Source organism: Rhynchophorus ferrugineus, unplaced genomic scaffold (assembly GCF_030347505.1).
Source record: "Rhynchophorus ferrugineus isolate W39M unplaced genomic scaffold, kcgeb_rfMv2 rfM2, whole genome shotgun sequence".
NCBI lineage: Eukaryota > Metazoa > Arthropoda > Insecta > Coleoptera > Curculionidae > Rhynchophorus > Rhynchophorus ferrugineus.
In genome coordinates, this window is record NW_027472581.1 from 93,044,111 (window position 1) to 93,059,820 (window position 15,710).

The following is a 15,710-nucleotide window of genomic DNA, read 5'->3' on the forward strand; positions in this document are numbered from 1 at the left end:
TATTATGTTTTATGTAGAGAAGCTTGAAAAAACAAACTAGTTTTATGGTTTTCTACGATGATCTTGTTTGGAATCTTGTTACAATAAAAGCGAAGCCGATACATAGTTCAATCACAGCTTAGGATTTTAATAGCTAAACAATTTCAGAGATCTAGGTGGTAGGTAATGTTGCTAATGAATCAAAGAAGTATACATAGCCAGGTGAAGTAATCTGGTTTGATGAATAAACTGTTTATATTGATTACTTGTTAAGAAGAAACAGAACTCTGTGTGAGGTTAAAAAAATGTGATGGTTGATGTGATGATTTGACGGCAATCTGAATTATTACTTCACAATAAATTGTTATTATATAAATAATATTTGGAGGCAGTGTTGACCTACGGTTTGCAGCTATGGGTTTGCACAAAAAATCAACATTAATATGATTCAAACTTATCAAAAGTACTGCAACTACTTTTAAACTTATGTAGAGTACCAATGAGTTTGAGGTCTTATATTTGGACTGTAAGAACAATAGTACGGAAGAATTACTAGACAGTGAATAACCAGTTGTAATATGAGTGGGTGAGTCATTTTTAAAAATTATATAAATTAATTTTAAAAATATTTTATTAATAAAATTATAATATTTAGGAGAGTTTGTCTTATGGTTAAATTATTGGTGTTCACTGGTTCTACTCGTATCTGTCGATTAATCAGATGCTATAGAATTAGGCCAATAATGGATCTTAGTCATTTCGTAGGTGTGAATCAAACTTGAAATCAAAGTGTAACGAATTGAATTAGGGGGCTATTGTTAGATTCGAAACTAACTAGCAGATGTTTGATCTTACCCAAACTTCCCCCTCTCATTTTTAGGTCTATTTTATTTAGTTCTTCATTCAACCAATCTAAACATAAATTGCTGAATAAAAAATATTATTTCGTTATATCTTTAGATAATAAAAATTATTATTTATTATAGTAACTAAAATTTTTTGGATAGTAATTCAAAGTACAATTAATATTTATTTCTATACACTTTATATAATATATAATAATTTGATGTTTTCCTGAAATCTCCTTCTTAATTAAACACCTCCCCGGTATGATCACTGATTTTATTTGATATTTCCTGGAGCTACACAACCTCAATGCATGCTTTTCGTTTTCGCATTTAACAATTCTGCTTCAGTGGAACTCGAATTGGGAAATATGGAAATATTTTCATAATATTTCTTGGAGAACTTGTTGAAAGAATTGAATCAACGAAACCCGTTTAAATAAACAAAAAAATAACAAATGGCGGTCATTAATTATAATTTAAACAATTTATAACCAGCTAGAAATCGACGTAATTTTATCTACAATTCTATTGTTACTATCAATCATTTGTTTCCTGTCTATTCACTATTGTTTTCTGAATATTACGGACTATTAAATATACTAAAATAAAACTAAATATATTTAAAAAAACCTTGATGTTTCTAAAACAACTTGAAACAAATTCGAAATGTAAATATAAGGTGCTTTAGAATACTATTATGTCACAAATATGTTAAAAGTTCATAAGAAATATTGATTTTATTAATGATAATCATAAGAAATATTGATTTTATTAATGATAAATCGAAATAATTTATTAATGAGAAATATTTAAATGCATTTTGTGGAATTTAGTGGAAAATAAAAATAAAAATAGACTATTAATCGACTATACAAATAATATCTACTACACAGTAATGTTATTTTCATCATATTGGTGACGTTTTGGTAGGAATATTCCCAATATGACCTAAGATCAAAGAGATGGATTCATCAGTTAATCATAAAGCCCTTTTGGGCTTATGGGGTGCAAATATGGGCAAATATGGGGCACTAAAATAACAAACCGACTAGTAATCCAACGCTGTCAAGACAGAGTTCTTCTATTTGCACGATGACCTCGAGATTAAATAATATAATTTAATTTTCAACCGACTTCAAAAAAGGAGGAGGTTCTATGTTCGACTGTATATTTTTTTATAAGGTATGTTCGCCGATTTCTCCATCAATTATGGACCGATTTTAAAAATTCTTTTCTCATTCGAAAGAGTGCACTTCCGAGGTGGTCCCATGGAAATGAAGTTAAAGGACTCAAGCTGAAATAATCAGATATTGGTGTATAATGTTATTGCTGAATTGATGTGACGAAAAATTGGAAGTAGTTTAGCATGTACAACGATTATTATGAATACATTTTATTTTAAAACGTTTATTTTGTGTTAAAAATCTAAGTTTGATTATTTTTAATTTTTTAATGAGTTCCTTATTTATTTTTTGAAGTTGATTTTGCTAAAAACATCTTTAATCTGGAAAATACGTACTGATGTAAATATGGTATCCTGCATTGTTTTTGCTTTTGTTATGATGCAAGGACAACAGAACAATATTAATAAATTAATTTGTATATTAAGATTGCACTAAGAATATCTAATGTAAGATATAATAATGAGAAAATATATATTAGTGACTTTCAATGGATCGAAATATTGGTATGTTAAAAGAAGACATAGAATAGCAAATATTAAAGATTATAAATGTCAGGATATTATTGTCAAGAGATTCATAGAATTTTTTGTTAAAGCTAACTGTCCTTTTACAACAGAGATAATTAAAAAAAGTTAAGATTGGTTCTATTGTTAAATTATGACTGATGCTATTGTTAGACTTTCTTCTCATAAGTTCAGTGAAATTTAATGATTTATAACACCTATAGCTTGCTAGCCCGGACTTTTTATAAATAATCTATCAAAACCGTTTTCTCCAACATGAAATATGTACCATTCTTTCTATTTCATATTTTTCAATTAGTTATTGAACAAAAATTGTGGTTATTGTAATTTTAAACTGATTTTTCTTTCCGATTTTTCTTTGTAGGAAAAAATATTTTCTAAGAAAATTTTTTTCCATTATTAATATTTTAATCGCATTTTTAACAATAAAAAAAACTGTAATATGTTGGAAAGTATAAATAACAAATATAATTTTTATCTTGTTGTTAAAACTTGTTTTAATAAATATAACAATTCGTTCAACCTTTCAATGTTTTCAACAATTATTACAAACCGAATTAGATACATCAATCTATCAAATTTCAATTCTAATTTGATTGTTTAAATAATTGAAGGTTAGCTTATAGACCGACTAATTCGAAAACAAAAAAACAGGGATCCCGTTCGAGTAAATACTTCTAGAGGCTATCCAATGCCGTGACTAACATCAGGCCTTGGGGAACGTAAAAAGACGCTTGAAATAAAACATTTAATATCGTATAATATCTACATGGCATTTGATCGAGATAGTACTTTAATTGCCATTTAAGTGTGTTGTGCTAGGAATATGCTAACTACGTTTACATTATTCATAGCTACCGATTTTCTAAGAAGGTTCTGGTAAAGTAATTAAATGAAATGGATAAACACTTTTTTTTAACGTATATAAACCTATTTTATTAATTTAATAATAAATTTGAGTTTTTTTCTAATATTGAACCTTTATTAATAGAAATAAGCACAATCTATGCTGTTCAGAAAATAAATATACACATTAAAGTGCAAGTAAAAAGTAAATTCAAATATTAAAGAAATATTTAAAAAATATATCAAACAAAATAAAAACAAAAATATTCGAAACAACATCAAGTGACCACATCAAGTGTTGGCAACCAACTTAGAAATTACCCCAGAAAACATCCGGTCTTACCCAGCCTGGTTACTGGCGTGACTCGGTCATTTTCCTTGTCGGATTTTGAACTCTTGCCTAGGAGTGTCACACATATTAAACAATCACAAATATACATCTAGAACAATGCCCCAGCAGGATTCGAACCGGCGATTATCGCAACAGTAGGTGGACCGTCCTGTCGCCTACACCACTGCGCCAACCAAGACGGAAAAACAACATATAGACGCAACGAAAATGAAATATATTAGAAGGGTGAGAGGATGGGATAGAAAGAGACTACTCAGTTGGTGGAACCTTTTATAGCGCATGGAGAAAAGAAGACAAGCTAAGAAAATGTGGACAGCATATAAAATATAATTTGTTCATAATGTCTCTCTGCAACTTTTTGATTTTTTTATAAAAAGAGAAATGCTGACTTGCTTATAAATATAAAGTTAAATATTTAAGTTTAAGTTGAAGTTAAAATATGTTTTTGTAAACCTAATACTTATGGCTTTATTTTATATATACTAAAAACAGTATTGAGTTAGTTACCATCAACGAACAGACATTTGAAACTATAAAATACAACTGTGGGATACAAACAATAGTGTAAATACTGACAATATTCAAATGTTATAAAAAGTGTAAAGAAGAGAACAAAAGAGTTATAAAGTTTACTGTTTTAAAGCTGTTTTTCTTTTTTTCACGGAACTAATAAACATTGGGTGTTAATTAACACATCTAATATTTAAATAGAAAAAAATCTCAGGTCTAAAAAAATTTAATATTCTTTATAAAAATAGGTCTCGATTGATTTGAATAATTCCGTATTATATATTCATATGTGGTTAATTAAATTCAAGCCGACGAAACCGTATCACTTATAGTTTACAGGTGGAGGCTTATTTATTTCTTCCTATTGCCGTCTAAGAATCAAAAATGCTAAAGAGGAAAAAATAAATGTTTGTTTAAAATGTACATTTTCCTTTTAACATTTTGAGGATTATTTATTACCGATTTCCTTATTATCTATTCATTCATTATTTATTCAAATTTACGACAGCTGTGTGATAAGTAACTTAGATTAGATATAACATTCAGACACATTTTATAAGACTGTTAAGAACAAATTCTTGCGAGGCTGGCTTGGTGGCGCAGTGGTAAAGGCGATGAGACGGTCCTCCTACTGTTGCGATAGCAGCGGGTTCGAGTCTTCCTGGGACATGGTCGTAAATTTATGTTTGTGATTGTTTAAAATCTGAAAACTATGAATGTTCTAGGCAAAAGTGAAAAATCCGACAAGGAAAATGATCCCAGTCACGCCAGTAACCAGGCTGGGTAAGACGGATGTCTTCTGGGATGATTCCTAAAGTTGGTCACTCGCCAGTCGGTAGGCTTAATGCTGAGGACCTTGGTTCGGAGCCCACGTTAAACTTTAGGCCCAGTCAGATAAACCCATAGTTGGTAAAAGGAGACTTTAAAATAGCAAAATAACTGTTAAGGTTAAGATGTAGATGTGCTGTAGTAGATCGAATAGAATAGATAGAATCCAAGCAGTATTGCAGCATAACGAATTTCTTCGATGTCTAATCAGGGGTCAAAACACATTATGTCACATTATCGACAACTTTTAAGCTATGTTGCAAAAAACGTCTTGAATATTTTCTTTGTAGCATGGATTTTGATAGGAATTGTTTCTAAATTCGTTATATTGTCCATATTTACGACCCTTTCCAGTGTGAAAAAAAGTTCCAATGATAAGTTACTGCTGAAACAAACACTTAAAAAGACAGAAAAATGTTTGGAATGTGTACTAATAGTGATATCAAAATATGTTTAACACTTAAAATGTATTTCCTTGTTTAATTATTTTACTTATGATATAACCGTCATATTTAATATTTTTAATTTTGGAAATAATAAATATTTTTTGATCACGTATAATTGTTATATAAGAATGTGTTTTAATTAAAAACACAGACAATTACATCATGCTATGCATTTTTACTAAGTTACACAACTACAAATAAAACAGCTTAATTTTTTAACATTCCACACATTTATTCCAAGAAATCTACCAAAAAATATATTTACTTTAGTACTTATTAATTTACAATTTATTGTAAGTACTTGAAACAAAATTACTTCATTAATTTCTTTTTTCAATGACTTCCACTGAATTTTAAGTGTTCGTATTACGAAATCACGATGTAAATTTTTAATACTTTAGATGAAAATATCACAGTTCAGATGATCATCAAATGTGAACTGAGGGAAGAAAGTAATATTAACACTCAAAAATAATTTTGTAACAATTATAAGCAGCCCAAAGAGAGTTACAAAGTCGGGCCGCCCTTTGGTCATGTTCTTCAGGTCAGGTCATGGTCTTCCAAATAAAAACTAAATACATTTAAATATCCGTGAACACATCTTAAATACGAGAGTCACTATTTGTATTTCGGGATAGGAAAATAGGAAAAAAAACAAACAGTTAAGCTGCGAATATATTTTTATTGTTTTTCAAAGTACTCGTCACGATGTCACCGAATGAGGTATCTTCAAAACATGATTTCTGAACACTTCAATCGCTCCTTCACACACACTCCTTCGGGCGATGAACATCCCACGCAGCTTATTCTTCACGGGTGGGAACAAAAAGAAGTCATTGCGTGCCAAATCACGGCTGTACGGCGGATGCCCATCAATTCGATGTTTTGAGTGTTCAAATAGTCTCTTGTTTGTGCCGATGTGTCAGAATAATGTGTGAGAATTATAAACGTCTTTCGAAGCACCGCGGCACGAGCCTTTTTTGAGGGATTGTCAAATTGTGTGGGATCCAACGCGAACAATAACATTCGCACAGCTAAGTGTTCATGCAAAATCGCATATAATGCTTAATCTCACAATAGGTGACATGACGATCTTGCTTAATTATTTCGCACACAGCTTCGATGGTTTCTAGCACAACAGCCGATTTTGGACTACATTCACGAAATTCGTCGGATAGCCAACTACGACCACGATTGGACTCACTAAACCAGCGATACACGGTGGTTTTGATGGTGCTTCATCGCCAAAAGTCATATTAAGTTGATAGATGCACCCTTGTTGTGACTATCAACCTATAAAATCATCGCACGAAAATGTTCACGATTCAGTTCTATTTTTTGGCGAGACGAAACGTTCAACTAAATATAAAATAAACAAATAGCGTCCGTGCGACAAAATGTTCTCAGTACATATATCGTCAAATATGTCAAACTTTACAATGGAACCGTCAGATGGATTCACATGACAACAGTGTTGCCAATTCCCGGAATATAAATACTGACCCTCGTACGTATATATGTATGTTTGTGTATTCATATAAATGATCATATCTCCAAAACTAACCGGACTGTGTATATAATGACAGACATGATTTATTGCCAGCGTTAGCTTTGGAAATATCTAACGTAGGTGTTTAATACATTCCAATGCGTCCTTATATAGGCAGCACATCTTTTAATTTCGATAATGTTTTAGTTTATGGTTTAAAGTTTGGCGCCAGCCGTTTTATTGTAGACGGTGAATTGAAATAAATTTTCCTCTCTCTAGTAAATCACGAGGCATCCTTGGTGTTACTCCTCGCGACATTTATATGTTTCGGAATATTAAGTTTAATTATTATTAGTTGTAATAATGATATAACTTGACAATCTAGTCGTATATGTTAATCAGGGGTAATAATAATACGAGACGACTTTCTTTTTCTCTTTTTGTGTGAACGTTGTTTAAAAACTTTTTGATTGTTTCGGAAGTTGCAAAAATAATGGATTAGACGTTAAAACATTTGATTATCTTGCCAATACTTAAATGAATGTTACAAAATAACTTACTAACAATGCCTATTACATATACGAGGGATATTTGATAAGTTAGTAATCACCTAGCCATTCAACCTGAAATAGTCACAGGGGGATAAATTTAGAGAATATGCTGGATGGTGTAATAATTAATACATGTTTTGGCATGGCGCCATATTAAGACAGAACAAGGCATTTGTTTCTTCACCAGGTGCAGTCGTTTTTGCTTCCAATCAATATCAAATTTGAACAGAAGCTCTAAAAAATATACATCGGTGATCTAGTTTCCTTTTATAAATTACATTCAATAACACAGCTTTTATTGCCATCTTAAAATCCCTTTAAACTTTATAAAGTCTATATCTTGTACCATTTTACACACTTTAAGATTTAACTTCATTATCACCATTTTTTTTGTAAAAAGCTTAAGATTAACTTAAGATTATCATTTGAGAACCAGTGTAGCTGTACAAAACACACAGTAGTCCTTTCAGCTCAAATTTATAAGCAATAAAGTTAATAACGTCTAAATAAAGTACTAAATCTGATAAATTACATTATGGTTTCAGGACAAATCAAATAAAAGATGTGGTAGATGGCACTGACACTCCAAAGATAACTAAAATAACGTGGTAATGTTTTAAACCCACATCTATATATAATTTATTGACTATTGAGGAATGTTGAAATATTTGTGCAGCTCTATATAAACTGAATGAACGATATCGTATTTCATTAAATGACAATATTAATAATATTTTGTTTGTGACTGTAGTGTAAACTTTAGAGATAAAAAGTAAAAAAGCTTAAACCAGTTATTGATGCAGTTTTTACTGAGAATTTATTTTATGAAAGAGAAATGAGAATTAGGACAAGACAAATTATTTTTGACGAATTTTGAAACATTTTTTTATTAAAAAAACCCACAACATTACATAAGATAATACAGAAAGCGTGCCCTACATTCAGCTTGATTATTATCAAGAAACCCACAAAAACATATTTGTTTTTGGTTTTATGACATGCTCATCATCTTTATATGATGGATGATATTCATAAACATTTTTTGAACGCTAATTTAAGATAACATTTTTAAATGAAAGTGTATTAAAGTCCTTGATCTAGTTATTGTATTAACTATGATATATGTTATTATTTAAATATTCTTATCTTACTCGTTGAAATATATTATTCAAAGATTCATAAAAAATATATCATGGAAATAAAAGAATCAATATCAAAAGAATGAGGAATACCAATTGAGCAAATATTAGTATCAGAAACAATTTTTCAGACATAATATAATCGATGTTTCAATTTTTTTTGGTGAATTTCAAGGTCAATTTAACTTCTTTCTTTGATATCGTATCGTTTATTAAGAAAGAAGAGATGAAGAGTAACAAAGGAATAATATATCATTAATTTATTAAAACGTTTTTTAAGCATTCTCATGACAATTTAGATAATTCGGTATTTCAGATGATATTATCTGAGATTAAAAAAATATTAAAAATAACTTTGGTTGTTTGCAAAAAGGCATAATTAGATAGCTATAGGAAAACTATAAGTGACAACTAACAAGATCCATACGGAGACTGGAACTATACCGATTAAAAAAGCTGAAAGCTTTTTTTTTAATTTGAAAGCATTATTGTAGCATAAATCTGGTTTTGGTAACTTGTTATGCTTTAAATGACAGTAAGCCATAATACAAGCTTTACTGTTCGAAAAAAATATCCTATATAAATATAATTATCACCAATATTTATTTAGGGACACATTAAATATCCCTTTGGACTTAAAATAATATTTTCCTAATTCGTGGTTATTCGTGGCGATAACATTTACTGAAAATTTAAGGTATATATCTTGTAAACATCTCGATTTCACTCTAAACCAAACAAAGGTAACTTATTTAACATAGATTGAGTTTGATTAATGACGAAATCTAATTACAGAGTCGGTACCAAAGTATGGTCGAAATACTGTCGACCAATTGTGTCGTCTTGTAGCTCAATTACGACGTGGGTGTGTTTTTACCGTCATAAAAGATAATTGGAAGTATAATGGGCTTATGTCTATTACTTTCAACGTCTTACAGGAGTCCTACTGCTGCGAATAATTGACTTTTATACATGGATAGGTCCGAGATAATGTTCCAATGATTTATCCTCGATGATTTTGCGGCTTAAGCCATCAAGAAAAAAAAAGATCAATGAACTTTAGTTTTATATATGTGTAAATATCCGTAAAAAGCGTTTTATTTTACATTTTAGATTGTATGCATTTTTACATTATCACTGAGGCACTTTTAATGGTATTGTAGCGACCTTGAGGCATGTCGAATTTTACATCGTGGAATAACGGTCTACAAAATACCCAGAAATCTAATCCCAGATGTTGAACACGGGCGGGGTGCCAGCAGCGCCAACTAGAACCCGATAACGAATAGCTGGCGGCAACCCCGAGACGTTTATCTGGGATGTTATTGAAGGGTATTTCGATTCATTCAGTGCTCAACCCTCGTTTGGTTTAGACGTGCCACCATCGACTGCCCAAGCCTCGTCACCAGGTAACACCGCTGCCATCCGTTTTATTATTTGTATTTTTCACATTTTTTTATATAGCCAATAAATAACGGTCACATAATGTAAACACCACTTCATTTCGTTTTACCTCCATTCACCGAGCCACATCTTTTACCCTAAAGTATAACATTATACACTGTTAAATTTGATTGCTTTGACGTAAGTGATAAGTTGGCAACCATTATTATTCTATCTTATTTTCTCTTTCGGACAAATAATGCTAAATTTCTTGGTGTGTCTAGGCCGACATGTAACTTGGAAGAAGCATATACTTGAAAAAGGAAAACAGCTTGGACTACAAAATGTATTGGATTATTGAACACAAACCGAATTTATCATTAGATAATAAAATATTATATATGTACAACGTGGTCTTGAATGTCTATAAGTTTGGATTTCATAAAAAGTACTTTCGGCTCTTTGTAAGGCATTTTTTATGATATCCTGCAATAACTGAGGCTGAATTCTTCATTTTCGTGACGAATATTGTCTTTAAGATGTTGAATCGTTTGGGGCTTATTCGCATAAACTTTTGATTTTAAAAAACCCCCATAAGAAAAAGTCTGGTGCTGTTAAATTCAGAGATATGGCTGGCCAAATCGCCACTTCGCGAAATTAGCCTTTGTGGAAAAACGTCATTGAGTAATTGAATTGTTGAATGAGTTCTGTGTGCTGTAGCTCCATCTTGCTGAAACCACATGTCCTCTAGTCCTTGCTCTTCCATTTCAGGCACAAGACAATTTTAAATCATGTCTTGATACCATTCAGCACTAACAGTAACTGCAACACCTTGGTCATTTTCAAAAAACAAGCGACCAATGATGTTTCCAGTATGAACATCACACTATAGGGTTGTTTTTAGTGGATGCAATGATGTTTCATGAATTCATTGAGGATTCTGTGTTCCCCAAAACACGTGGCCACTGAGAAGAAAATGGGTTTCATCGCTCATTATCAATTTAGACGAAAAATCTTCAAGCAATTGTTTACAATGCAATTACACAGTATCACTATGTTAATAATTTTGAATAATGTTTTTAATTTTGACTTTTCACTTTTGTTTCTAAATTATTGCGAGAGAGACATTTGGTGCTGCTCAACAAAATGAAGAACTAATGAGAGAAGAAAACACAAATCAATCAGAATTAGGGGGCATTTAGTTTATAAAATTGAAAAAAAGTGAGTTTTAACCCATATTTCGAAAATTAACTCCTTAAAAATATGTCCATAAGAGTACTTTTTTCAAATTTAATTTATTTTTACTTTTTAATACTTTGTTTTGTCTTTGTTTTTTCTTTAAATTAAAATTTAATTTGTAACTTGTCATATATATTATCTAGCCATTCATCTTAATTATATGTTTAATTAGTAACTATGCTTGAAATATATAACTTAAAGTCGTTTTTTGCCTAAGAAATCTGGCAATCTGTGAAGTTTCAAATGAAATGAAACCCTTGATGGCTTCTACAGAAAAAATGAATGTAAGTGTGAAATACACTGATTTTTTCTAGTAACAGCTATGTATTTCAGTTATCTAGTTTCTCAAATGTATACAAAAACAGTTCCTTATATCTGAAAACATGTACATTGAAGTTTCAAAATTCAATGTATACTCATTGAATAGTTTCAGAGAAAAAATCTGAAAAATGGTGTATTTTTCCAGAGGTAATTGTAGTATAGTCTCTTATTAATCAATAAAATATGAGTGTATTTTTGAAAACAATAAGACCACAGTTCTAAAATCATATTAATGACTAAATAAACCAAAACTGGGCAAAGCTTATGATGATAACTCACCGAGTGGTTAAAAAAAGTACGAGCTCGCGACAGAGAATACGAAACGAAACAAAAACAAAACGGGATTGTTAATAACTCGCAGTACTGCCTCTAAGTGGCCGCCATTTAAATTAATCGAAAACATTTATTTTAATTATTAGGATGTTCGTTTTTAAATGATTATACTGCCCGTTTAATGGTGACGTTTAAGAAAATGATGCTAATGATTTCGAAACGTATTCGGGGTTGGTTGTTTTACGTACATATATCCGTCTTTTTCTGTTTTTTTTTCGGTTACAGTAATGGAGAAAATGCAAATTGCTATTTTATCTGATTTCTTTTAGGTGCTGTGTGCGCTCGACGAAATTGAAATATAAGGTATAAAGAATGATTAACTCGGTAAAACAGTCATGTGGGATCATCGATGTACTTGCGGTGTGTGAGATAGGGATGTCGTCCGCGAAAAAATATCGATATCGATATAGTGACTATCTTGACAATATACAAGGTACTACAACAGTGATAACATGTAACGTCTATCAACTACATCAACAAGATAATCATCGGGAGACTCTAAGAACATATAGTCATGGCGCCGACCTTTGCAGCCAAAAATATTTTTTTGTAATAAGAACAAAAAATATTAGCTTAAAATATTTTTTTCTAAATCTCTTAAAGAATAGTGATATTTCGATAAACATTTAAAATTAAGTACCAACATTCTCTTAAAGAATAATGATATGTCCTAAACCTAAGTAACAATTTTAAAGGTTTATTAAAAATTGTATTTAATTTATTCTGATTATAAAGAGAAAATACCTAATACCAACACAACAGTTTGGGTTTATTAACAAGCATTAAATCCAGGTCCACAGAATAAAAGATGTTGTTGAAAAAGCCTACGAAAGTAAAAAAGTATGCTCAGCTATATTCTTAGATGTAGCACAAGCCCTCGATAAGGTTTGGCATGAAGGCCTTATTCGTAAACTGCAGAGAATGCTGCCAAAACAACACACCGAACTATTAAAAGCATACATTACAACCAGAATATTTAGAGTCAAGCAAGAAGAAGCTTACTCTACAATAAAAGAAGCTAAAGCAGGTGTACCACAAGGAAGTGTACTGGGACCAATGCTTTATCTACTCTACACTTGTGATATACCACAATTGGAGAATATTACGTTGGTTACATTTGCTGATCATACTGCAATTATTGCTGTCGGAGACAATAGTAAAGAAGCCACATGAAAATTACAGCAGGCAAGTGACAATATAAATAATTGGACACAAGCTTGGAAAATAAGAGTTAATGAAAGTAAATCTGTATATGTGCAGTTCACCTACAAACAGACCGTACAAGCACGAATAACATTAAATAATACTATAATTCCATATAGCAACAACGCTAAATATCTCCGAATAAATCTTGATGCAAAACTTCGCTGGAAGGAACATATAAAGAAGAAAAGAAAAGAACTGGAATTGAAATATAGGAAACTGTACTGGCTAATTGGAAGAACATCACAATTATCATACATAATAAAATGCAATACTGTATTATATAAGCAAATACTGAAACCCATATGGACATACGGAGTTCAATTATGGGGATGTTCTGCAAAGAGTAAGATAAATAAAATAAAAAAAAATCAGAACAAAGTCCTGAGAGGTATTGTGGGTACACCCAAATACTATAGGATTGATTACCTACATCGAGACCGTCAGACACCCACAGTCAGTCAAGAAATCAAGAGAATTGCAAGGGGACATGAGGAAGACTCCATTCTCATGAGAATATTGAAATATAGTAGCTTTTGGATACCTCCAGAATAAGACAAAGCCTCAAAAGAATCAAAACATCCGATCTTGTGTAGTGAGGTGCATATATTAAAAAATACAGCAGTGACATGTCTAAACATTATTTCACCAGAGACTGAGATAGGGCCGATGGGTCCTTCTAGTTATATACCTAGATTTAAGTTATGATAAAGGCAAATTGTAGGTTAACAATGTATTAATTAAATAATAATAATAATAAATTTATTCGGAAAATATATCGAAAAATTTTTCTGAAAAAAATGTCGATATATACAGAAAAGCTTTAGTCTTGTTTTGAATAATCAAAAATATATATTCACCAACAAACTGATTCAATGCGAAATCCACATAGAACCCATAATAAGTGTGATAGGAAGTGCTAGTGCGAAATACTCTGAAAGACTATTAGTGCATCCCTGTGCAATCGCCAAACAGTTAAATGTGCGCGATGACAGTGAAGTGCGTAGGCTCAAACGCAAACTACCATACGAACTGGTTAATAGACACATAAAGTGAAATTTAGTAATTTCTAGAATAAGTTGGAATAGTCATTAGAATAAGTTAGGATATATTTTAAAATAAGTTAAAATAATATCTAGAATAAGATTTAGATTATAAGTTGTACAGCAGATCACTTACTGAAGTGATCTTCTACATATTTGGATGGTTATATTATATAACGGAAATCAAACAATAATATTAATTGCCCCAAAAAAAAATTGAAATCACGTAATTAAAGTTATAATATATTAATAAAATTATTTACATAACTGTGCAACAAACAATACAAACAAAACAAAACAAAACAACAAACAAACAAACAATAATTAAAATTGCAAGGTTTCATTGATCTCAACAACATTGGAAAGCTAATATTTATTAATCTACAAGGTACGGACTTGATCACCTGGAACTTATTCTCTTAAACTCATTGTTCCGTTTAGAACATCTGCTTCCAGCCGCACGATTCATTAGTTTTATTTGGCATCTCCTAGGGTCACCCACCCTAGGTATATGCCCCTTCGCCTTTTGTGAAATTTAACCACTGAATAGGCAACTATACATCATTCCAAAATACGCTCTCGCTTTATCTAGTTGAAATACATCTGGATAAGGTTTCCCATTAAATTATCTTCTTTTGGTTCGGTATAATCCCATGCGTAACATGTCATTACACTGGACAAATCATAACTTCCTAATAAATTATTATTTTTTACGTTAGGATTTTTTAAAATCCTAATTTCACTCTTGCGTGACCTGACTCGATGTAATTTCAACGTCCATCAATCAAATCGAAATTCGATATCAAAGTTATTTGACAAATACGCTGTAAATAGATCCGAGTTATCGATGTAGACTGACATTAAACCTTATATACCCTGACGAAGAATGAGAAATCGATCTTCTGTTAATGGTCATCGAATGCAATTGAATTAAGCGGATGGTTTCAATCAGCTGGCGTTTATTCAATGAGCAGCAAGCTCATGTGGCGTGAAGATTAACTATACTTAGACTATTAATAGAACGAACAGTTATTTATTTCGAATTGGTTATTAAATTATAATTATAAAACGACAAAACTTTAGCACATAAACTTTGACACACTATATAAGTAAAAGTAAGTAAATAAAAATAAATATATATATATTTTAAGATTAAAGACTGTTTGTCAAGTCATGTAAACATACAAAGAAACGGCTATTGATTACTAATAACAGGTCAATTGAAAAGTCCCCGGCCTGACGCATAGATGGCGTTACAAGAATTGAATCCATATATTTTTTAGTGAGCCCTAACCCTCAAGAGATGCGTGTATAAATTTGACAGCTGTCGGGTCATTAGTTTGTGAATTATAGCATTTTGAGTGAAGCAACTTTTGTTATTTTGTAGGGAAAATACAGTTGAAGCAAAACCTTTGCTTTATGCCGCGTTTCCAGACACTGCCCCAGCAAAATCAACCATCAAAGATTGGTATGCTACGTTTAGACGTGGTGA

The 15,710-nt window shown here is 31.1% G+C and overlaps 1 protein-coding gene and 1 long non-coding RNA gene across 17 annotated transcripts in view; both read right to left on the bottom strand.

The window, feature by feature from the left end:
• The window catches only part of LOC143191665 (uncharacterized), a 183,579-nt gene that overhangs the window by 58,188 nt on the left and 109,681 nt on the right, over positions 1-15,710 (bottom strand). The gene's annotated exons all lie outside the window — the stretch shown is intronic.
• LOC143191695 (uncharacterized) lies at positions 7,823-10,789 on the bottom strand. The gene is made up of 2 exons (XR_013004593.1): positions 9,382-10,789; positions 7,823-9,347 (listed from the first exon to the last, which is right to left on the bottom strand). It is a non-coding gene; the product is annotated as an uncharacterized LOC143191695 (long non-coding RNA).